The sequence below is a fragment of the Desmodus rotundus genome, chromosome X (assembly GCF_022682495.2).
Source record: "Desmodus rotundus isolate HL8 chromosome X, HLdesRot8A.1, whole genome shotgun sequence".
Lineage (NCBI taxonomy): Eukaryota > Metazoa > Chordata > Mammalia > Chiroptera > Phyllostomidae > Desmodus > Desmodus rotundus.
The window spans coordinates 45,815,466-45,840,479 of record NC_071400.1 but is presented as its reverse complement, the minus strand read 5'-3'; the positions used below and the strand labels follow the sequence as shown (position 1 = coordinate 45,840,479).

The 25,014-nt window shown below is 40.0% G+C and overlaps 1 protein-coding gene across 6 annotated transcripts in view; it reads right to left on the bottom strand.

Annotated features, from left to right (window-relative positions):
• MID2 (midline 2) overlaps positions 1–22,780 on the bottom strand; it is a 149,897-nt gene extending 127,117 nt beyond the window's left edge. Inside the window, exons 1-2 of one of the 6 annotated variants that reach the window (XM_053917085.1) lie at positions 22,571–22,780; positions 21,953–22,272 (exon numbers count right to left, since the gene is read on the bottom strand). The gene's annotated coding sequence lies outside the window, so the exon portion shown is untranslated. Of the gene's footprint in view, positions 1–21,296; positions 21,624–21,952; positions 22,491–22,570 lie in introns of those variants that run through there. The other 5 variants (XM_045188497.3, XM_024551606.3, XM_053917086.1 and 2 more) reach the window with 5 other exon arrangements.
• Between the last annotated feature and the right edge of the window lie 2,234 nt (positions 22,781–25,014).

Below are 25,014 nucleotides of genomic sequence, written 5' to 3'. Positions count from 1 at the left end.
AGGGAAGCTAGTCCCATACCATGAGAGACCTGTATGCTTGAAGTCTCTGGAGGGACAAAGACACAGTGGGAGACAGACAGCAGGTGGTGTTCTCTGGCTGGGACTATGGTCACCAGCTGGGACACTACCAGAGAAACTGGGGATCTGGGTGACACCTGGTGATGGGAGAAGAGTTGGGCCATGACTGACTGTGACCCAGATAGTCTCAGTACTGGTCAAAGAATTGGGCTGTGTGAAAAGCCGGGCACTTGTTAGGAAAGGCCTCCCAAAACCAAGGGGAATTAACTCAAAAAAAAAGTCTTGCAGCAGCTGTGCAAGGACCTCTCACGTGCAGTGGCCAGGCCACTGAAGAGGGAGGAGGAGGGGCATGATTTGCTCCAAATCAGGGAGCTTCATGGACTGATCAAAGTGGGGCAGCAGGGGCTCAGAGAGGCAGCAGTCCCCAGAGAGACCACATTTACCGGGGGAACTAAACTGCCCTGAAGGGAGTTTTCGCATGTGTAGCACCCAGGCCAGCAAAGAGAGAGGAGGGGTGTGAGTTGCTTCCACTCAGTGCGCCTCACAGACTAATCAAAGGGTGAAACAATGAGGTGGATTAAAGGTGCTGGCTTGGCGCATATGGACAGTGGGGGCCACACAGTGCACTGAGGGCTTGGGCTGGAGGCTGGACACCTGTGAATATTGCAGCATAGACCGAACCCCCATCCTTGCAAAGCCACAGGAAAGGAAAAAACAGACCCCCACCCTCCTCTGCCTGAACCATCCAGGAAGACCAGCAGAACCCACTTGGTGAGTTTAAAGTCAGCAGGAGGCTATTTTTTCCAAGTGTGAGACATTGAGACCTGCAGCTATGAAAGGACCAAAGACAGATCACAAGACTAACACCAACAACTGAGAACCTGAGACAAAATTCACTCTGCTATCCTACAAAACTTGAATTTTATTTTCTATTTTATTATTTTTTGTTATTTTTATACTTAAAAAATTTTATCTCTTCTTTCCATTTAGTTTTATTTGCTTTGTTTGTTTATTTGATTTTATTGTTTGACTGGTTTGCTTGGTTCTCCCTTTAACAACATTACATTTTAATTTTTCGCCTTTCACTTCACTTGTATTCCAATAACACATTACACTTGGTATTTTACTTTATATTCTCTTTATCCAGATCATAAATTTCTTGTCATATTATTGTTGTTGCAAATCCCACACAGCATCCTTCCCTGGTCTTAGTGAATTTCACTATCTTCCTAAGCTTTATTACTGTTGTGGTTAACTTTATTCTCTCTCACACTATACCAAGTTTCTATGCCTAACTCTCACTATATTTCATCATCTAATCTCACATAAGCACTCTGCTTTCTGGAGTCAGCTCACATTTTTTTTTCCCCTCTAATAAGAGTCTTATCTCTTTTTCAACTTTTATAAAAAGTGGCTAGTTGGGTGAAGTATCACAAGTTTGCTATACTTTTTCCAAAGGATCTCCAATCTGTTCTCTACTTGTTGGTACTTTAAATCCCATAGAATACTCTCTCACTTTCTTAATCCATTTGGCCTTTGCACTGCCCCTGATTACACACAAGACAAGATGTGAGTAGTGAATACCAGTAAGCCCACTAGAGGACACATCCCACCAACAAAGGAGCCACCCACAGGTAAAACCCGAGTACAATAAGAGAACCCACACAAATAGAAGGGAAACCCTAGAACATCTACACAAGTAGATCAAAGAGACCACACCACGGGTCCCACAGAACTCCTACCATAGAAGTTCACCTTACAAAGACAGCTAGCAAAGCAGAGCATCAGGAATTGCAGAAACAAACAAAAACAACCACCTATTCTGGCCAAGATGGAGGCGTAGGTGGATACACTGTGCCTCCTCGCACAACCAAAAGAAGAACAACAAATTCAAAAACAAACAACTAGAACCGTCAGAAAATTGAACTGTATGGAAGTCCAGCAATCAAGGAGTTAAAGAAATATTCACCCACACTGGTAGGAGGGGAAGAGATGGGCAGCCGGTGTGTGGAGGACTCACAGCAAGGCAGTGGAAGTAGTACCGGGCAGACAAGGTGGCAGCTGGTGGACCGTTGATCCCACATTCACTTGAGGATAAACCAGGAGGAACAACTACAGAGCGAGACAGACCACAAAACCCAGAGTTCCAGCATGGGGAAATACAGCCTCAAAACCACCGACATAAAAACCTGTGGAGGTTGTGGAGGGAGGAAAAACTCCCAGCCACACAGGAGAGTTAGTTGGAGTGACTCACATGGTCCTAGAACATAGACAAGCCCACCCAGCAAGCAATCACCAACAGAAGAGCCCAATTTGCTTGTGGATAGTGGAGAAAGTGACTGAAAGGTGGCAGAGAACTGAGCTGGCAGCATTGTTCTTTCTTTGACCCCTCCCCCACAGACAGCAACACAACACATCCCCATCGGTGGCTCCGCCCCTTACTACATAACAGCTACACTGAGACACAACAATATGGCCCAAATGGAAGAACAGATCAAAGCTCCAGAAAAAATACAACTAAACAATGAAGAGATAGCCAACCTATCAGATACAAAACACTGGTAATCAGGATGCTCACAGAAATGATTGAGTATGGTTGAAAAATAGAGGAAAAAGTGAAGGCTATGAAAAGTGAAATAAAAGGAAATGTACAGGGAACCAACAGTGAAGGGGAGGAAACCAGGACTCAATCAATGATCTGGACCAGAAGGAAGAAATAAATACTTAACCAGAACAGAATAAAGACACAATTATTCAAAAAAAAAAAAAAAAAAAACCAACTGAGGAGAGGCTTAGGAACCTCCAGGAAAACTTTAAATGTTCCAATATACGAATCATAGGGGTGCCAGAAGGAGAATAGGAAGAGCAAGAAATTGAAAACATAATGAAGGAGAACTTCCCTAATATAGCAAAGGAAATAGACTTCCAGGAAGTCCAGGAATCACAGAGAGTCCCAAAGAAGATGGATTCAAGGAAGCACACACTAAGGCACATCATAATTACATTACCCAAGATTAAAGGTAAGGAGAGAATCTCAAAAGCAGCAAGAGAAAAGGAGACAGTTACCTACAAAGGAGTTCCAATAAAACTATCAGGTGATTTCTCAAAAGAAACCTTACAGGCAAGAAGGGACTGGAAAGAAGTATTTGAAGTCATGAAAGGCAAGGACCTACATCCAAGATTACTCTATACATCAAAGCTATCAATTGGAATGAAAGGGCAGATAAAGTGCTTCCCAGATAAGGTCAAGTTCAAGGAGTTCATCATCACCAAGCCCTTATTATATCAAATGTTAAAGGGACTTAGAAAAGTAAGAAGATCAAAAACTATGAACAGTAAAATGACAATAAACTCAAAACTATCAACAACTGAACATAAAAAACCAAAAACTAAAACAAACTAAGCAAACAACTAGAATTGGAACAAAATCACAGGAATGGAGACACATGGACAGTAATCAGTGGGGAAGGGGATGGGGGAGAATGGAAAAAAAGGTACAGGGAATAAGAAGCATAACTGGCAAGTACAAAATAGGCAGGGGGAAGTTAAGAACAGTATAGGAGAAGTAGAAGCCAGGGAACTTACATTTACAACTCATGGACATGAATTAAAGGTGGGGAATGCAGGTGGGTGGGGGGGTGCAGCGAAGAGGAGAATAAAGGGAGGAAAAATGGGATGACTGTAATAGCATAATCAATAAAATATACTTTAAAAATAAGGACACAAGGACAAAATCAAGGGGGAGGGTAGGGGTGGGGGAGGGAGGTGGGACTGGCTGGGGTGGGGTGGAGGGATGGGGAGAAAATGCAGACAATTGTAACAATAAAAATAAATAAATAAATTTAAAAATAAATAAATAAATAAATAAATAAAAATTAAAAAAAACCAGTTACCTAAAGTGGGGAAACAAAGAAAGAACCTGCAATTGAAAGGAATGGCAGATTCCATACTAAAAGAGCTAAATGAAACATAGGAAAGCAAACTACCAGACATATAATTAAAGGAATGGCCGTAAGGATGCTCAAGGAACTCACAGACAACTACAAGGTTCTGAATGAGAACTACAACAATATGAAAAATGAAATAGACACTATAAACAAGAACCAGGTAGAAATGAAGAATACAATTTCTGGAAAAAAGAAAAACCACAATAGAAGCAATTACAAGCAGGCTGGATCAAGCACAGGGCCGAATTAGTGAGGTGGAACACAAAGTAGAAATAAATACCCAGTAGAGCAACTGCAAGAAAAAAGACTAAAATATATGAAAGATAGCTTAAGAGAACTGTAAGACAATGTGAAATGCAACATTTGAATCATAGGAATACCAGAAGGAGAAAAAAAGGAGCAAGGGATAGAAACTCTGTTGGAAAAAAATAATGACAGAAAACTTTCTGAATCTGAAAAGGGAAAAAACCCCAAAATTTCAGGAAGCACAGAAGGTCCCAATCAGGATGAACCCAAAGAAGCCTACTCCAAGACACAGAGAGAATCTTAAAGGTAGCAAGGGCGAAATAAGAGGTAACATACAAGGGAGCTCTGATAAGGCTACTAGCTGATTTCTCAACAGAAACATTACAAGCCGGAAGGAAATGACAAGAAATATTCCAAGTAACAAAAAGAATAGCCTGCAGCCAACAATCTCCTACACAGGAAGTCTCTGAACTAAAATGGAAGGCAAAATAAGGAGTTTACCAGACAAGAAAGGCTGAAAGACTACACCTCCACCAAACCAGCACTGCAAGATATGCTGATGGGACTTCTTTAAAAAGAGGAAGTAAAAGAGTGCAAGAGATAGAGGAATACAGGTACAAAGGGGGGGGGGAAATAAATAAGTACCTATTGATAACTTTAAATGTTAATGGATTAAATGTTCCAATCACTAGACATAGTGCAGCTGAATGGATAAGAAAACATGACCCTGACATGTGCAGCCTACAAGAGACCCATCTCAGAAAAAAATACACAGACTGAAAGTGGAGGGTTGGAAAAAAATATTCGAAGGAAATAGACAGGGACAAAAAAGCTGGGGTTGCAATACTTAATCAGAAAAAATAGACTTCAAAAAAATCCATAAAAAGAGACACTGAAGGACACTTCATAATATTCAAGGGAAGAATCCATGAAGAAGACATAAACATTGTAAACATAAATGCACCCAACATGGGAGTACCCAAACACATAAGGAAAATCTTGGAGGACTTCAAGAAAGATACAGACAGCAACACACTTACAGCAAAGGATTTTAACACCCTACTATCAAAAATGGAGAGATCTTCCAAACAAAATATCAAAAAAGATATTGTGGAACTGAACAATGCCCTAGATCAAATGAACTTAACTGATATATATAGAACCTTTCATGCCAAAGAAGCAAAGTACACATTCCTTTCAAATGGACATGGAACATTTTCAAAGATATACCACATGATAGGACACAAAACAAACCTCAACAAATTCAAGAAAATTTAAATCATATCAAGCATTTTCTCGGGCCAAAAGGGCCTGAAACTAGAAACCATCCTCAAGGAAAAAACTCAAAAACACTAGAATTCATGGAGACTGAATAGCATGCTCTTAAACAATGAATGGGTGAAAAATGACATTAGGGAAGAAATCAAAAAGTTTCTGGGAACAAATGAAAATGAACTCTCAACAGTCCAAAACCTATGGGACACAGCAAAGACAGTCCTGAAAGGGAAGTTCATAGGGATACAAGCCTACCTATAAAAGATAGAAACATTTCAAATAAACAACCTATCTGTACATCTACAAGAACTCAAGGAACAACAACGACAGCCCAGAGTGAGTAGAAGGAAGAAATTTACCAAGATCAGAGCAGAATTAAACAACATAGAGAATAAACGAACAATCCAAAGGATCAATGAATCCAGGAGCTGGTTCTTTGAAAAGATAAACAAAATCGAAAAAGTTTTAAGCAGGCTCATCAAGAAAAAAAAGAGAGAAGACCAAATTAAAGAAAATCAGAAATGAAAAAGGAGATATTACACTGATACCACAGAAATACAAAGGATTGTAAGAAATTACTATGAACAAGCATATGCCAAGAAATTTGAAAACCTGGATGAAATGGACAAATTTCCAGAAAAATACAATCTTTCAAAACTGAATGAAAAAGAAACAAAAAGCCTGAACAGACTGATAACAGCTGATGTAATTGAAGCAGTAAACAAAAAACTCCTGGCACACAAAAGCCCTGGACCAGATGGTTTCACAGGAGAATTTACAAAATATTTAAGGAAGAGCTACCCCATATCCCTCTCCAACTATTACAAAAACTCCAAGAAGAGGGAAGACTCCCAAACTCTTTTTATGAAGGCAGCATCGTTTTAATCCCAAAACCAGATAAAGACACAACAGAGAAAGAAAACTTCAGGCTAATATCGCTGATGAACATAGATGTTAAAATCCACAACAAAATATTGGCAAACTGCATCCAGCAATACATTAAAAAATCACACACCATGATCAAGTGGGATTCACTTGGGGATGCAAGGATGGTACAATATTTGCAAATCAATAAACATAATATATAACATAAACAAAGGGGAAGGAAAAATCACATGATCATATCAATAGAGGCAAAAAAAGGATTTGATAAGTTACAGCATCCATTTATAATAAAAACACCCAGCAAAGTGGGAGTAGAGGGAGGATAACTCAACATATTAAAGGCCATATATGAGAAACCTACAGCCAACATCATACTCAATGTGCAAAAATTAAAAGCTTTCCCAATAAGATCAGGAACAAGACAAGGATGTCTGCTTTCACCACTTTGATATGGTACTGGAAGTCCGAGCTACAGTGATCAGACAAGAAAAGGAAATAAAAAGCATCCAAATTGGAAAGGAGGAAGTAAAACTGTCACTGTTTGCAGATGATATGGTAGGGTACATAGAAAACCCTATATTCTCCACCAAAAAACTCCTCTACCAAATAAGTGAATTTCACAAAACAGCAGGATATAAAGTCAATATTCAGAAATTGAAGGCATTTTTATACACCAACAATGAAATATCAGAACCAGAAATCAGGGGGGAAATTCCATTTGCTGTAACAATAAGGAAAATAAAGCACCTAGGAATAAACCTTACCAAGGAGGTAAAAGACCTATACTCAGAAAACTACACAACACTGAAGAAAGAAATTAAGGAAGATAAAAATAAATGGAAGCATATGCCGTGTTCATGGATTGGAAGAATTAACATCATCAAAATGCCCATACTACCCAAAGCAATTTATAGATTCAATGCAATGCCTACTAAAATGCCAGTGACATATTTCACAGATATAGAACAAACATTTCAAAAATTTATACGGAACCATAAATGACCCCAAATAGCTGCAGCAATTTTGAGAAAGAAGAACAAAGTAGGAGGGATCACAATGCCTCATATCAAACTGTATTACAAGGCCACTGTAATCAAAACAGCTTGGTACTAGCATAAGAACAGACACACAGATCAATGGAACAGAATAAATAGCCCAGAAATAAACCCATGTCTCTATTGTCAATTAATATTCAACAAAGTAGGCAGAGCATAAAATGGAGTAGAAATATCCTCTTCAACAAATGGTGTTGGGAGATCCTGACAGCTACATGCAAAATAATTGAAACTTGACCACCAACTTACACCATACATAAAAATAAAAATCAAGGTGGATAAAAGAATTCAATATAAGTTGAAATATCATAAAAGTCGTAGAGGAGAACATAGGCTGGAAAATCTGAGATATTCACACAGCAATATTTTCACCAATATATCACCTAGAACAAGGGTGTCAAACTCATTTTCACTGGGGCCACATTGGCCTCAACTCTAACCTCATGATTGCCTTCAAAGAGCCAAAATAATTTTAGGACTATATAAATATAACTACTCCTTAACTGTTAAGGAGTTGAAATTACATTCGGCCCTTTGAAAGCAACCACAAGTTTGATGTGGCCCCCAGTGAAAATGAGTTTGACACCCCTGCCCTAGAGCAAGGGACATAAAAGAAAAAATACACAAATGGGACTTCATCAAAATAAAAACCTTCTTCAAGGCTAAAGAAAACTTCAGTAAAATGAAAAAGGAACCAACCATATGGGAAAATTTGGTTGCAAATGATATCTCGCACAAGGGTTTGATCTCTAAAATATATAAAGAACTCACACAACTGCACTCCAGGACAACAAACAACTCAATTTAAAAATAGCCAAAGGACCTGAACAGACACTTCTCCAAGGAGGACATGCAGAGGCCCTAGAGACATAGGAAAGGATGCTCAGCATCACTAGCCATCAGAGAAATGCAAATTAAAACCACAATGAGCTGGTACCATTGTTTTTTTTTTTTTAATTTTAATTTTGTATTGTTATTCAATTACAGTTGTGTGCCTTCACAAGGGTAGACAAATAGCCCAATGGAAGAATGCAGAGTCCAGAAACAATTTTAGACAAAAATTGTAGCTATTAATAATTGTAGCTATTAATGTAATTATTAATGCAAGATAGTTTTAAAAAGATTTTTATTTTAAACTAATTGTAGATTCACAACAGGTCACAAAAATCATAGACACAAGTCCTCTATCAATGTCACCCAGTCTCCCAATTGGTTATGTTTCATGTAACTATTAACCTAACATAGCATCAACAAACAAGAAATTGACATTGGTACAATCAACAGACTATAGTTTCAGTAGTTTTACATGCATATATTTTGTGTATGTAGTTTTACTACATGTGTAAATTGAAGTTACCACTGTCAAAACATATTTGAGGACTTTTCTATTTCTTCTTTTAGTTATATCAACCTTCTTTCCTATATTTTTATGATATGTTGTTTGGGGAATACAAAATGTTATTATAATTTCTTTGTGATGGAATGATCAATTTATTATTATATAATGACACTCTCAGTCTCTAGTAATTTTCTTTGCTCTGAATTCTGTTTATCTATATTAATAAAGCCACTCCTGCTTTTTTTTGAAGGAAAAAAAAACCACAATGAGATACCACTTCACACTGGTCAGAATGGCCATCATAAATAAATCAACAAACGATAAGTGCTGGGGAAGTTTTAGAGAAAAGGGAACCCTAGTGCACTGTTGGTGGAATGCAGTCTGATGCAGCCACTGTGGAAAACAGCATGGAATTTCCTCAGAAAACTATGAATGGAACTGCTTTTTGACCTGGTGATTCCGCTGTTGGGATTATACCCTCAGAACCCTGAAACACCAATCCAAAAGAACCTATGCACCCCAATGTTCATAGCAGCACCATTTACAATAGCCAAGTACTGGAAGCAACCTAAGTGCCCATCAGCAAATGAGTGGATCAAAAAACTATGGTACATTTACACAATGGAATTCTATGCAGCAGAGAGAAAGAAGGAGCTTATACCCTTTGCAACAGCATGGATGGAACTGGAGAGCATTATGCTAAGTGAAATAAGCCAAACTCTTTTTATGATGCCAGCATTACCCTAAACCCAAAACCAGATAAAGACACAACAAAAAAAGAAAACTACAAGGCAACATCGCTGATGAATATACACACTAAAATCCTCAACAAAATATTGGTAAACCACATCCAGCAACACACTAAGAAAATCATACACCATGATCCAGTGGGATTCATCCCACAGATGCAAGGATGTTACAATATTCTCAAATCAATAAATGAAATATATTACATACACAAAAGGAAAGACAAAAATCACTTAATCATATCAATAAATGGGGAGAAAGCATTTATAAAGTGGAGCACCCATTTATGATAAAATAAAACACTCAACAAAGTGGGACTAGAGGGAGCATACATCAATATAATAAAGGCCATATATGAGAAACCTACAGCCAACATGATACTCAATGGGCAAAAACTAAAAGCTTTCTCCCCAAGACCAGGAACAACACAGGGGTGTCCACTGTCACCACTTCTATTCAACATAGTATTGGAAGTTCTAGCCATAGCAATCAGAAAAGAAGAGAACTAAAAGGCATCTAAATTGAAAGTAGGAAGTAAAACTGTCACTGTTTGCAGATGACATGATAATGTACATAGAAAACCCTATAGATTCCACCAAAAACTTTTCAACATAATAAGTCAATTTGGCAAAACAGCAGGATACAAAGTCAAAATTAAAAAATCAAAGGTATTTTTGTACACCAATAATGAAATATCTGAAACTGAAGTTAGGAAAAAGTCATATTTACTATAGCAACAAGAAAAATAAAGTACCTAGGAATAAATATAACCAAGGACATAAAAGACTTGTACTCAGAAAACTACAGAATACTGAAGAGAGAAATAAGGAAGACACAAATAAATGGAAGCATATACTGTGTTCATGAATTGGAATAATTAACATCAATAAAATGTTCATACTACCCAAGGCAATTTATAGATTCAGTGCAATCCCTATTAAAATACCAATGACGTATTTCACAGATATAAAACAAATATTTCAAAAAATTATATGGGACTATAAAAGATCACAATTAGCCTCAGCAATTTTGAGAAAGAAGAACAGAGTAGGGGGGATCACAATACCTGGTATCAAACTAGATTACAAGGCCATTGTAATCAAAACAATCAAGTATTGGTATAAGAACAGACACAGAGATCAATGGGACAGAACAGAGAGCCCAGAAATAAACCTATGTCTCTGTGGTCAATTAATATTCAACAAAAGAGACAGGAGCATAAATTGGAGTGAAAATAGCCCATTCAATAAATGATGTTGGGAGATCTGGAAAAGCATATGAAAAAAAATGAAACTCAGCCACCAACTTACACCACACACAAAAATAAACTCAAGATGGATACAGCACTTAAATATAAGTTGTGACCCCATAAAAGTTCTAGAGGATAACATATGCAGGAAAATTTCAGATGTCCCATGAAGCAATATTTCCCCAATATGTCCCCTGGAGCAAGGGATATAAAGGAAAGAAAAAGCAAATGTGCTATATCAAATTAAAAACCTTCTGCATGGCTAATGAAAACATTAGCAAAAGGAAAAAGGAACCAACCATATGAGAAAATATATTTGCCAATGATACCTCGGAAAAGGGTTTGATCTCCAAAATCTATAAAGAACTCACATAACTGCACTCCCGTAAGATAAATAATCCAAAGAAGAAACGGGCAAAGGATCTGAAAAGACACTTTTCCAAGGAGGACATGCAAGGGGCCCAGAGACATACGAAAGGATGCTCAATATTACTAGCCATCAGATATATGCAAATTAAAATCACAATGAGGTAACCATCTCACAACGGTCATAATGGCCAACATAAACAAATCAACAAACAAGTGCTGGTGAAGTTGTGGAGAAAAGGGAACTGTAGTGCACTGTTGGTGGGAATGCAGACTATTGTAGCCACTGTGGAAAACAGTATGGAATTTCCTCAGAGAACTAAAAATGAAACTGCCTTTTTACCTGGTAATTCCACTGCTGGGGATTGTACCCTAAGAATCCTGAAACACCAATTTTAAAAAACCTATGCACCCCAATGTTCATAGAAGCATATTTACAATAGCCAAGTGCTGGAAACATCCTAAGTGCCCATCAGTAAATGCGTGAATTAAAAAACTTGGTACATGTTCACAATGGAATAATATGCAGCAGAAAGAAAGAAGGAACTCCTTCCCTTCATGACAACATGGATGGAACTGGAGAGCATTATGCTAAGTAAAATAGCCAGGTTGTGAAAGACAAACACCATATGATCTCACCTATAAGTGGAACTTGATCACAAATAAGCAAGCAATCAAAATAGAGCCAGAGATATGGAAATAAAGTTCACAGTGACCAGACAGGAGGGGGATGGAGGATAATGGGGGAAAGAGGAGGAAGGGTCAAGCCAAAGAACATGTATAAAGGACTCATGGACTAGGACAATGTTGTGGGAGTACTGAATGTGGCAGAGGGAGTGTGGGCAGGGCAGGGGAGAGCAATGGGGGAAACATGGGGACAACTGTAATTTAACAACAATAACATTTTTTAAAATGTGTATGCAATGTTCATAGCAGCATTATTCATAATAGCTAAAGAATGGAAACAACCCAAATGTCCAACAACTGATGAATGCATAAACAAATCTGGTATATCCATATAATGAAATATTGTTCAAAAAGTTCCTTTCACTTAGAATAATGCTCTTGAAGTTCATCTCAAAGGCAGATGAATGACCCCTGACCAGTGTGGCTCAGTTGGTTGGACGTTGTTCGGCAAAGTGAAATGTTGCCAGTTTGATTCTCAGTCAGGGCACATGCCTGGGTTATGGGTTTGATCCCCAGATGAGGCTCTTAGAAGAGGCAACTGATCAATGTGTTCTCTCTGGCATTGATGTTCCTCTCCCTCTCTCTTTCCCTCCATTCCTCTCCTCTAATAAATAAATAAATAAATAAATAAATTAATTAATTAATTAATTAATAAAAGAATGAAGTACTAGTACACTCTATAACATTATTCTAAGTGAAAGGATCCAGTCACAAAGGCTTCAAATTGTATGATTCCATTTACATGAGATATCCAGAACAGGAAAATCCATAAGAACATCAAGAAGACTAAGTGGTTGCCAAGGGCTAAGGGATTGAGGGGATAAAGAGTTATTGCTAATTGCTATAGGGTTTCTTTTGGCATGATGAAAATGTTCAGAATTTAGATAGTTGTGATGCTTGTATAACTTTCTGAATATACTAACAACCAGTGAATTGTACACTTTAAAATGGTGAATATTATAATAGTGAATTATATATCAATTAAAAAAAGTTTCAAACCCATGTCTGACCCCAGAATATAAACTGTTAACTACTATAATATACTGCCAACTATATAATTATGTAGCATTTCTAAACTCTATTGGATTGCTTACTCCTTTCAATTGTCTTTCTAGGTATGAGATTCCCTGTCTAGGGTTGCAATATTCTGGAATATCTTTAATGATCAATGGGTATGAGAAAATTCTCAGCTCCAAATTTTATTCATTTAAAAAATATAAAACTCCTAAAATATTTGATGCCTATATCACAAAATACTTCTAGGGAGTACAGGGGTGGGGATGGTATAACAAAAATATAACAATGGCAGAGTGTTGCAATTTCCAAGTTTGTGAATCACTAATCTATGCAGAATTAGAGTGTTTTCTAAGAATAAAGACTGGATGTGAACCTGATAGGGTGCAACCCAATGACAGGTAATCATAAAGCATTTTCCAGAAAACACAATGGTTTGTCATAAAAATGCATTGATGAATTGGCTTGGAGAGCAGCCCAATTGCCATGTTAAAAAACAAAAGTCCACATCCACATACACTGATTTGTTTCCTTCCATATCATTTAGTTACTTCCATGTCATGAAATAAGTATGTTTATGTATTTGCCCTTGCTCTATTATAAAATTGTTTACCCATGGCTGATCTTCACCCCTCACCTCCTTCAGGTTGAGACTCAAAAAAGTTGATGAGAATAAACTATAAGAAGGTATAAGGCTGTGCCAGTATGTAGAAATAGAAAAGAAAAGAGGAGTTAAAAAGCAGATGATGAAGATAAAAATAACATTCGACATTACAAAGTGAAAAGACTGATTTCAGTATCACCATTCAAGTCCACCATTCAGTTAATTCTGTTCTAAGAGAGAACTCATCATCTGCACTTGGCAGAGTTCTATTATTTCAAATGTTATTTTAACATAATTAAGTGCCTAATTATTTCAAAAGTTTATATTCTATCTAGTTTTCATCTTTTAGATCTGTAGAACATGGCCCTGGGTTCTCACTACCTCCCTGAAGAGCCACATTCTCCCTTTCTTCAGAGAAAAGCCATGAGTATAAAACCAAGCCTGACCTCTGGGCTGTACAATGAGAAACGAGCTGAGTTGTAGGATTTACTTTAAAAAGTTAATGTAAAATAGAGATAAGCACTTCCAGCCAAGATGGAGGCATAGGTAGATATGCTTTGCTTCCTCACATAATCAAAAAAAAAAAAACAACCCCAAAACAAACAACAACCAATTTAAAAACCAAAAACAACCAGAACTGCCAGAAAATCGAACAGTATGGAAGATCAACAACCAAGGAGTTAAAGAAGAAAAATTCATCCATACTGGTAGGAGGGGCAGATACAGGAAGCCAGGGTGGAGAGAATGTGCAGCAAGGTGACAAACCAGGCCGGGCAAGGCGGTGGCTGGCGGATCAGGTGGTCCCACATTCACGTGTGGATAAGCCAGGAGGAAAAACTGGAGAGCGAGACAGACAACACAACCCAAGGGTCCAGCGTGGGAAAGTACAGATGCAAAAACCCCTGGCGGTAAAAATCTGTGGGGTTTGCAGTGGTGGGAGAAATTGCCAGCCTCACAGGAGAGTTCGTTGGAGAGACCCACGGGGTCCTAGAATATATACAAACCCACTGACCAGAGAATCAGCAACAGATGGGCCCAATTTGCTTGTGGGTAGTGGGAGAAGTGACTGAAAGCTGGCAGAGAGCAAACCAAGCAGCATTGTTCCCTCTTGAATCCCTCCCCCACATACAGTGTCACAATGTAGCAACATGGGTTGCCCCGTCTTGGAGAATACCTAAGTCTCTGCCCCTTACAACATAACAGGTGCACTGAGACAAAAAAAAAAAAAATGGCCCAAATGAAAGAACAGATCAAAACTCCAGAAAAACAACTAAGCAATGAGGAGATAGCCAACCTATCAGATGCACAGTTCAAAACACTGGTAATCAAGATGCTCACAGAAATGGTTGGACCTGGTCGCAAAATAGAGGAAAAAGTGAAGGATATGAAAAGTGAAATAAAGGAAAATGTACAGGGAAGCAACAGTGAAGGGAAGGAAACTGGGACTCAAATCAATGATTTGGAACAGAAGGAAGAAATAAACTTTCAACTGGAACAGAATGAAGAAACAAGAAATCCAACAAATGAGGAAAGGCTGAGGAACCTGTGGGACAACTTTACACTTTCCAACATCCGAATCATAGGGTTGCCAGAAGGAGAGGAGGAAAACCAAAAAATTCAAAACTTATTTGAAAAAATAATGAAGGAGAACTTCCCTACTCTGGCAAAGGAAATAGACCTCCAAGAAGTCCAGGAAGCTCAGAGTATCCCAAAGAAATTGGACCCAAGGAGGAACACACCAAGATACATCATAATTAAATTACCCAAGAATAAAGATGAGAATCTTAAAAGCAGCAAGAAGAAAGGTAAGAGTTACATACAAAGGAATTCCCATAAGACTATGAGGTGATTTCTCAAAAGAAACCTTACAGGCAAGAAAGGGGTTGGCAAGAAATATTCAAAGTCATGAAAAGCAGGACCTACATCCAACATTGCTCTATCCAGCAAAGCTATCATTTAGAATGGGAGGGCAGATAAAGTGCTTCCCAGATAAGGTCAAGTTAAAGGAGTTCATCATCACCAAGTCCTTATTATATGAAATGTTAAAGGGACTTAGAAAAGTAAGAAGATCAAAAAGTATGAACAGTAAATTCACAACAAACTTACAGCTATCAACAACTGAACCTAACAAAAACAAATAAACAAAGAAAACAACTAGAACAGGAACAGAATCTCAGAAATGGAGATCACATGGAGGGTTGTCAGCAGGTAGGCGGATGGGGGATAATTGGGGAAAAGGTATAGAGAATAAGAAGCATAATTCATAGGTACAAAATAGACAGGGGCAGAGTTAAGAATAGTATAGGAAATGGAGAAACCAAGGAACTTTATATGGATGACCCATGTACATGCACTAAGGTGGGGGAATAATGGTTGGAGGCGGGTAGAGGGTGGAGAGGGATAAAGGGGAGGACAAAATGGGACAACTATAGTAGCATAATCAATAAAATATACTTAAAATAAAATAAAAAATTAATATAAGATAATATTATTCAGGATATTCGCATTAATGTCCTAAGAGCTCTTCCTTAAAATGCCAGAAACTGTCTCCTTGCCCTCGAAAATAAGCAAATAAGTCCTAACTTAGTCTGACTTTTCCTTAACTGTAAAATGTCATTCAAGTTGGACTAAAATCACCAGATGATCTCTTTAAGATGCTTTCCAGGTCTGACATCCTATTATTATAGAGCTCTCGCTATCTGTTATCACATAGAAAAGACATCTTGGATTATTAAAAACTGTCCCCTCAAAACACAACTCTCATTTATTAGTGTGACTACAAGGGCTAACAAGCATTGGGCATCATAATGAGAGGAACTGGAAAAAAACAAAATGCATTAATTTTCCTTGGTTAAGCCAAGATGATGAAGGGCACTGCCTAGTTTTGCCTGTTGTAACTCAAGAAATATATAATGGGTGTTCCCAAGGGCAACTAAAAGGTCAAGAGGAGTCATATAGGTGTATAAATGAGTGAGAACACCTTCTGGAATTGAAAAAGAAGACAACAAAATCCTAGAATACTATTAATGGGAAAACAAAAACTTATCCCTGGCTGGTGTGCCTGGGTGGATTGGGTCACTGGTTCGGTTCCCGGTCAGGGCACATGCCCGGGTTGCCAACCAGGTCTCCAGTGGGGGGTGCTCCAGGGGCAGCCACACATTCATGTTTCTCTCTCTAACTTTCTCTCTCCCTTCCCCTCCAAGTATGAATAAATTAATTAATTTTAAAAAAACTTGTTGGAGCTCAAAAAAGATCATTCAGGAACATAAAAGGCAACCAATGCATTGAATTCTCACCCGAAAAGGATAAAGACAGAAAATAGAAACCCCCATATAAGAGACCAGGTGGTCAGTAAGCATAATTAACAATAACAGTCATCTTAAGTTTGTGTACTATTTTATACTTTTCAAGTAGTTCCAAAGCCAATATCTCATTTGATCTTCATAATAAAGCTTGGTTGTAGTGCTGGCTCTAAACTTAATTAGCTGTGTGATCCTAGGTAAGACATGTAAACTATTTGGGCAACAGCCTCTTCATCTGTCAAATGAAAACTACCTGCCTTACCCATCTCAGAAGCTCTTCTGAGGATCAGATAGAATACAATAATTAATTTGCTTTACAAATATAGTCTCATCATGCATTACAGATGACAGATGCAAAGCAAGTTATTAAAGAAAGCAGCAAATGTTTGAAAATTTGTCCCAAACACATGGTTGATATAATAGAGGACAATCATATAATAGAGGACAATCACACTCCCCCACAGGTTTTCTGGAGGACCATGAGTGTGATTGTGGTATTCATTATACTCATATGTATCCTCTGTTAGACTGGAGTTCCCCAAGGGAGGTACTGTCTCTCTTCTTTACTCTTAAGCTTTTATCATGCATAGGGAGAACTCAGAACTAGAAGTCGAGTACCAATTGACAGAGAGCATCAGAGTCACTTCCTGTCAATAGGTTATTAAAACCCACTTAATATTTTATAGTGTGTAGATTTAATGATATTTTCTTTAAAATTATTAGCTCCGAAATACAACCATTGGGTATTTTATACAATATAGTCATCATAAACATTAAAATGAATATCACAATAGCAGAACTAAAAGTCCTAAATTGCTACAATTGGAAAAAATATAATCTAAGTAACTAAGAAACGGATTTTACAAGGTAACACATGATAATTGTCAAGAATTCTAAATGCAATTCATAACACCTTTATCTTAATGCAGATTGCATTGTTAATTGCAAGGTTAGGGAACAAATGGAGAACAAATTTAATTTACTTACTGCTACCAGTACAGCTTTTTATCCACTCTAGGACTGTTTTTCCTAATCTCTGTTACCCAAGGAAGTATTTGTAAATGTCTAAATGTTCAGTGGCACACCTGGATGGACAGGCACCTCTACTTCCACAGAATAAAATTGTCAATATACATATATGTAGGGCATGCTGTTGAATGTTAGACTGAAAGGACCCCAAGTTCAGGTCAGAAACAAGGGATAGAGAACAAAAGCCTATTTGAAATCAAGCTTCTACTCCCCTGGGAACCACATGGATCCTAGCAACACTGAACAAAGGGCTATAGACAAAGTGATAGAGGATTCTGGACCATAAACCATTTACTTGCGGGATATATACATTCAGATACTTCACTGTCCTGCATTAGCTCTGTCTACCATGCCTAAACATTATGCTCCTAACCCAGCAAATTGTAAATACTGGTATTTCCTGTTATAGGAGGATTTTAGATTATATAAGTTTGTTATCAGATCATTTGGTCTCTGTAAGAGGAAAATCCAGAGACTGGAGACGCTGTTCTTTTCATTGGTTAAAGGAGCCTGACCTGCAGGAAAGAGGCTGAGACAAAGCCCAAGGTCAGGCAGTCAGAGCTCTGCAGTGAGACAAGAGCCCAGAGAGGACAAGCCTTACAAAGGACACTTTGCTAACCCACTTAGGTTAAACCAATACCCTAGTGTGCATTCAGGTGAACGGCACATGGAGAAAGGAGTGGTAGGATGTTGGCACATTACTCAAAATCCCTCCATCACCCATACTTTAACCAAATGGTAGTTTTAGAAGCCTATAGGATTTCTAAGGAAAATGAAAAAGCTGGGGCATTGACTTTTGAAAAGATGTCTGCCTATGGCCATGGAGAAGGAGAAGATGAAAAAAGACAAATGTTAAAAACAGCCACAAACCTCCAATGCACATAGAAGACTCTTAGCAGACTTTTACTTCATGAAAAATGGAGAGATAAATATTTCCAAGGATATATTTATCCTTGGAGAAGAAGGAATATAAAAAGGGGACTAGTACCTTACACAGGGGGATAATTGGATTTAAATTTCTTTTCTCAACACCACTTATCTGGTATTCTTACTTTTTAGCATGATCCAATAAAATGGTTGAGAAACACTTTTCTAGTCTTTTCTCTACCATGCTCAAAGATGAACCCCTTGTTTTTTCAAGAGAGAGACCTGAAATACAGACATTAAGTGCAACACCGCCTTGGTACCAAAATTTCACTCATCAAAAAGTGAACAACTGTGAACTCTCCTGAACTATCATATATCCAGTATCAACATGTTACATGTCATATTTTCATGCAAGACTCTAAGTCAAGACACCCAGCTTAAGTTAGGAGTTGCTTTACAAACACATTGCCTCATGTTCCCCTTTGCACAGAAGTCAAAAACTTAATGCTAAATGGAAATGCAGCACTCCCTGGGTGCCTCCACAAGCACCCAAACCCCATGGCCTAACAGCTAGGGAGTTTCCAAAATCCATAAAGATTAAGTGACAGATACACATAAGGCCAAGCAGGTACCTCTAAGAACAGCCATTTGAGACACATTCTATGACTCAGCCCTGTCTTTACCTTCTTTTTAGGGCATTGTGTCCCTGGTGGGAAAGAGAGAAGCTTAGTGCTAAGGAAAACAGTGAAAAGAAGACATTCTCACCTCTTCACCAACCCAGTGAGGTTTGGTGAGTGATAAAGACATACTCCTCCTACAGTTTCCTTCTCAACTGTCATGGAGTCAGCAGATTTTATGGGAGGAGGGATGAGGGAATGGATAGACTCACTACCCAGTGCAATTTTGGCACTGCTTTAGGATCTGCAAGCTGGAGCAGGTTGCCCTGCACTTAAAGAGGAAGGATTAACTAAATCAACTTCACCTAAATCAGTTTGCACTGTTCAGATGATACCTTTGTGAAGCAATCAAATCACTCTGATTTGTGGCAGTACTTCCCAGGGGGTGGCCATGCAAGGTACAAAATGCTAGATGAGAAGTCTAGTAGTCAGAAAGTAAACAAGAGAGAAACAATCGCCCCTTCACATCCCTAGCCTCTACGCCTACCCTCACAGCCCCTCCCTGTCCTAATCCTGGATCTGCAAGTAAGGAGATAGACTTCAAACAAGCAGGAGGCCAAAATACTAGGCCAAGGCTGGGGCCTCAGCCCAGTTAGCAGAGGTATCTGCACATTGTAGGCACTTAATAAATAACTATTACTGACTCACTGCTGCTAGATACTAATCATGCTTAATATAGCCATGCCTAAAATTATTGATGACACTTTCTAGTAGAAATTAACTAACCTCCCCCTTAAAGGCTAAAAATGAGTGAGGTTATGTTTTCAAATGAGTCTGACTCAGATTGTTAGGTTGGAGTATATTAGATATGATTTAAGCTTTGACTTAAAATAACCATTGTTACTCCGTATGTCTAGTTTTATGTATGTTTCATTTAGTCATGTGCATTGAGGGGGGGAACAGACTTAGAACCTAAGTACTGTGAAAGATTTGGCTCCAGGGGGGCTAATAATGGAAAGTTAAGGTTTCCAGAAACTAAGGGTTCTACTTACACCCAGTCAATACCAATAAAAAGGTAAATGAAGCACTTTCTTTTAAAAAATGTAATTCTGAGAACTTATAGAACCCTTTCATCATCAAAAGACCAGGACTCACAATACTTAGTACACAGTATTATGCCTTTTACACAAGTGTATCAACTATGAAAGAAAGGTCATAGGAATGTCCTAAGACCATAAAACCAATGCAACATCAGATTTAGGATGAACTCTCTGATCATCTTGGCCCTGGACCTGTATTTCAACCACATAAATCAAGCTGTGGGGACAACCAGGCAAACCTAATTCATATCATATATCTGTATTGAGTTAATTGATTGTCCAGAAATCTATAAAAATAGCAGACTGTTTCCCCCTCAGGGCATGAAGAGTGGAGAGGGTTGGGGGGTATGTGAAGGTTAGGGGTAGAGCAGGAAGTAGGGGAGCAACTCTCTTCAGCATTTCCCTTCTATTGGAGCATGGCCAGATAACTGATTAGAGTACTGGGAGGGCAGAGACTGGGGTTAAAGGCAGCCTTTATGGCCCAACCTGAGAGTCAGAGGAATCAACTCTCACACAGTATTTGTCTGTTTACATAGTCTCCAATATATTCTTTTATATGAGCTCCTCAGAGACATACAACCCATCACTCACTACCTGCCCCAAACTCAGAAATCCTGAAAAAGACAAACTGGCTGAAAAGCAAGAGACTGCATGGATGGGAAGCTGGGAGTACACCAGTTGATGGAGGGAAGGTATGTGGTGTGGGTGGGTTCTGGTGGGAGATTTGGGTGGGCAGGTAGGTGGGTGATTACGTAGGAAGAAAGTGAATGAGTGTGAAGGCAGGTGGGGAGTATGGAATAGACAGTGAAGAACCTAACGACCCCAGGATTCCAATGTCCTACTCTGAGAAACATCTCCAAGAAGTAATGTGCTTCATACAAAGTGCTAAGTAACCTAAGCCTTATCATCACCAAAGATATTTCTATAAATCTACTCCACCAGTACTTACTTAATTCTTACGAACCAGAAATGGAAAACCCCCACCTCTCAGCGATTCAGTCGCAGTCTATTCAGTGGACAGAAGTTTCCCCTCTCCTCCGCTAAGCTGGTTTCAGAGCTAGGCCAGAAATAAGAAATCGCCCAGAAGGATACTCAAGGATCGCTCCCCTTGCAGAAAAGGATGGAGTTTCGCTGAGCCTCCCCGCCGGCAGGGTGTCCTCAGTATCCCTGGCTGCCACAGCAGCCACCGCCGAGCAGACAGCAGGTCAAGGGGCACCTCCCCGGACGAGAAGGCTGCGGGCCGCCTGAGCGTGGGAAGGCGCTCGTGGGAAGGAGCGGCTAGACTGGCAGCGCCAGGCCCTGCCGGGCTGCGCAGGAGGCCTCTTGTCCTCCCTGCACGCACCTCAGAGTGCAAACTCCGTCCCAAGAGGGCAGCAGAGACGTGCGCCCGGGCCTCAAAGGCTCAACCGGGTGCCAAGGCCGGACCAGGGCCTCTGCCGCCGCCTGGAGCCTTGAGGGCCCCGTCACCCTGCCCCGCGGAACCCAGAAGCCCTCCGCCCTTGCCGGGCTCCTGCGACACCTGAGCGGCGGCCTGAGCTGGGGCCCAGCCGAGTGCGAGTGGGGGCCGAGCGATCCCAGGGACCGTGGGGAAGGGGCACGTTTTACCCAGAGTGTTCCCGGGTGCCAGCCATCTCCTGGGCGCGCACCAGAGCGCAGGGCACTCGGCTGCTTCCGCCGCGACCTGGCTCGGGCTCCTGCGCGAGCTCCTCGGCCGCCACCGCAGCTACCGCCGCCCCTTTAGGCCGCCGCCCGTCTTCGCCTTAGCCGCTGCCGCTGTGCAGCATCCGGGATCCTCCAGCTTGTGCGCCCCGCCACGGAAAGCAAGACAGCCGCGACGCTCCTGTTCCTGGGTCTCTGGAGCCAAAGTTAAGAGTTTTCGCCCCCGCAGCCCCTGGGTAGCACCATGACACCAAGGCAGCACCACACTGTCATTTCCGCCGCCGCAGAGGAAAAAAAAAAAGACAATCCCTTAGAAAAGGGAGGTGGGGTGGGAGCAAACAGGGCTGGAGCTGAGGCTCCAACGAAGCACGGAGAAGGTCCACAGTAGCAGGAGCACTCGGACACCTTCCCGGCCTCACCTTCCGCCGCCCCCGCCACTCCCAGCTCCCCAGCCCCTCCTCTACAGTCGCGTTTACTTGTTTTCTCCCTGGACAGTAGTGACCGGAGAAACCTGAGCAAGCAAAGACAGAGAGTGGGTGGGGTTCGGGTTACTACTGTACCTACCAGCTGACTCCAGCAGCTTTTTCTCCAGCGCCCTGTCATCTTGAAGGAAGACACACCGAAAGGGGATGGGCAGGCGTGTGTGTGTGTGCGCGCGCGTGCGAGTTTGTGTGTGTGTGAGAGAGAGAGAGAAGGGGAGAGAAGAGGAGAGAAGAGAGACCGGGCGAAGAAAATGCAGAAATCAGATTATGGCCAAATTCTTCTCCCACCCGCCACCCCCCTGGATACACAAACCCCCAGGTTAGAACAACGAAAAGGCCCTTGCAACCGGCACTGAGATAACAGCCCAGATCCACAACACAGGTCCTCCGATGAAGTTACTCTATGCAGAGTTAACTACAGAGTAAAACAAAAATAGTGGAGGAGACAGAAAAAGGCAGACAATTGAAGGAAGCCCAACCCCTCTTTCCTTTTAGAAAGGGTGTATGGCTGTGTTTTATTGGCCTTAGTCAGAAGTTGTGGGATGGATTACAGCCACCAAAATTTAAAAAACACCAGCAACAACAGAAACAATGTAGAGTTTCATTTTCACATTCAAATCTTTGATGAGCAAAACTAGAGGGTCCTCACTAAGAGGACAATAGAACAGATGCCAGCCATCCAGTTATTCAATGTCCTTAATAAGCTAATTGGTTCATGTGGGACCTAGAAGCCTTCACTGGTCTGAAATCAGCCTCGTGGCTGACCTCTCATTGGCTCAGAGGGCATACCCCCCACACAAGGAGGATTCCTGAGCGAAGAGGAGGCAGAGTACATTCTGTTCCAAATATGGAGTAAAATGGGAGATGAAGGGGAAAGAAGCTGAAAAATGGAATGAAACACCCCCCCCATGCACACACACACATAGGCTTCTTATTACTGTGCATGCAAACAAGTCCAGAAAAATTAAGGTCTGGGTGTATCCCTTCACAGAACCAATAGTAATTAGGCAATACCCCTGTTAAACAATGTGGTAGAGAGCATTGGGGTGGAAACCAGAAGGCAAAAATCACAACCAGGCAATCCTGATGCAAGTCTGGCCCTAAGAGAAGTAAAAGTTAGAGTCACACCAAAAGCACAGACAAGGAAAGCAAAAGTAGAAAAGCAGGACTACATCAAACTTAAAAACTTCAGTGCAGCAAAAACATCAACAAACTAAAAAGGCAAGAATGAAGAGAAAATATTTGCTAATCATGTATCTGATAAGGAGTTACTATCTGGAATATATAAAGAACTACAATGCAACAACAAAACAATAAATAACCAAATAAAAATGGGCAAAGGGGTCCTGGCCAGGTAGCTCAAGTAGCTCAGTTGGTTGGAGTGTCCATCTGTACACCAAAAGGTTGTAGGGTTTGATTCCTGGTCAGAACATATACCTAGGTTTCCAGTTCAATCCCCCATCAGGGTACATATGGCAAGCAACTAATCAATGTTTCCCTCTCATTCATTCTCTCTCTCTCTTTCTCTCTCTCTCTCTCTCTCTCTCTCTCTCTCTCTCTCTCTCTCTCTCGTCCTCTTTCCCTAAAATCAGTAAACATATCCTTGGGTGAGGATTTAAAAAAATGGGGAAAGGAGTTCAATAGACATTGCTCCAAAGAAGATATAGATATACAAATGGCCAAAAAGCCTATGAAAAAAAATGTTCAACATCACTGATTATCAGGGAAATGGAGTTTAAAACCACAACCAGATATCACCTCACACCTGTCAGAATGACCATTATTAAGAAATGAAACAAAGCAGAAAGAAAATGTGTTGGCAAGGATGTGAAAAATTGGAACCCTTGTACACTGTCAGTGGGAGTGTAAAATGGTGCAACCACTGTGGGAAAAGCTCAGGAGTCTGGAGGTTTCTCAAAAAAATTAAAAGTAGGACTAACATATTACTCAGCAATCTCAATTCTGGAAATATATTTAAAATTGAAAGCAGACTTACAAAGAGATATTTGTACCCCCATGTTCATTGCAACATTATTCAGAATAGCCAATAGTTAGAAACAACCTAAATGTCCACCGACAGATGAGTGGATAAAGAAAATGTGGCATATACATACAGTGGAATGTGGCATATACATTCAGCTTTAGAAAAGGAGATCCTGCCATATGCCATGACATAGATGAATCTTGAGGATAGTATGGAGGGGAAAGTATTTAACATTGTATATACCCTTCTCTATTGTTAGAATTTTAAAATAATATCTGCCTATTACCTCTTCCAATACAAGTTTAAAAGAAGGGAGAGCATAGAGACAAGGTAGAATAGATGTTACCAGGGACTGAAGGGAGGAGATAATGGGGACTTATTGTTTAATGGGTACAGAATTTCTATTTGGAATATTGAAAAAGTTCTGGAAATAGAGGGGATGGTCACACAACATTGTGAATGCACTTAATACCACTTAACTGTACACTTGAAAGTATTTAAAACGGTAAATTTTATGTTAGGATAGATCCCATCCTCATCCA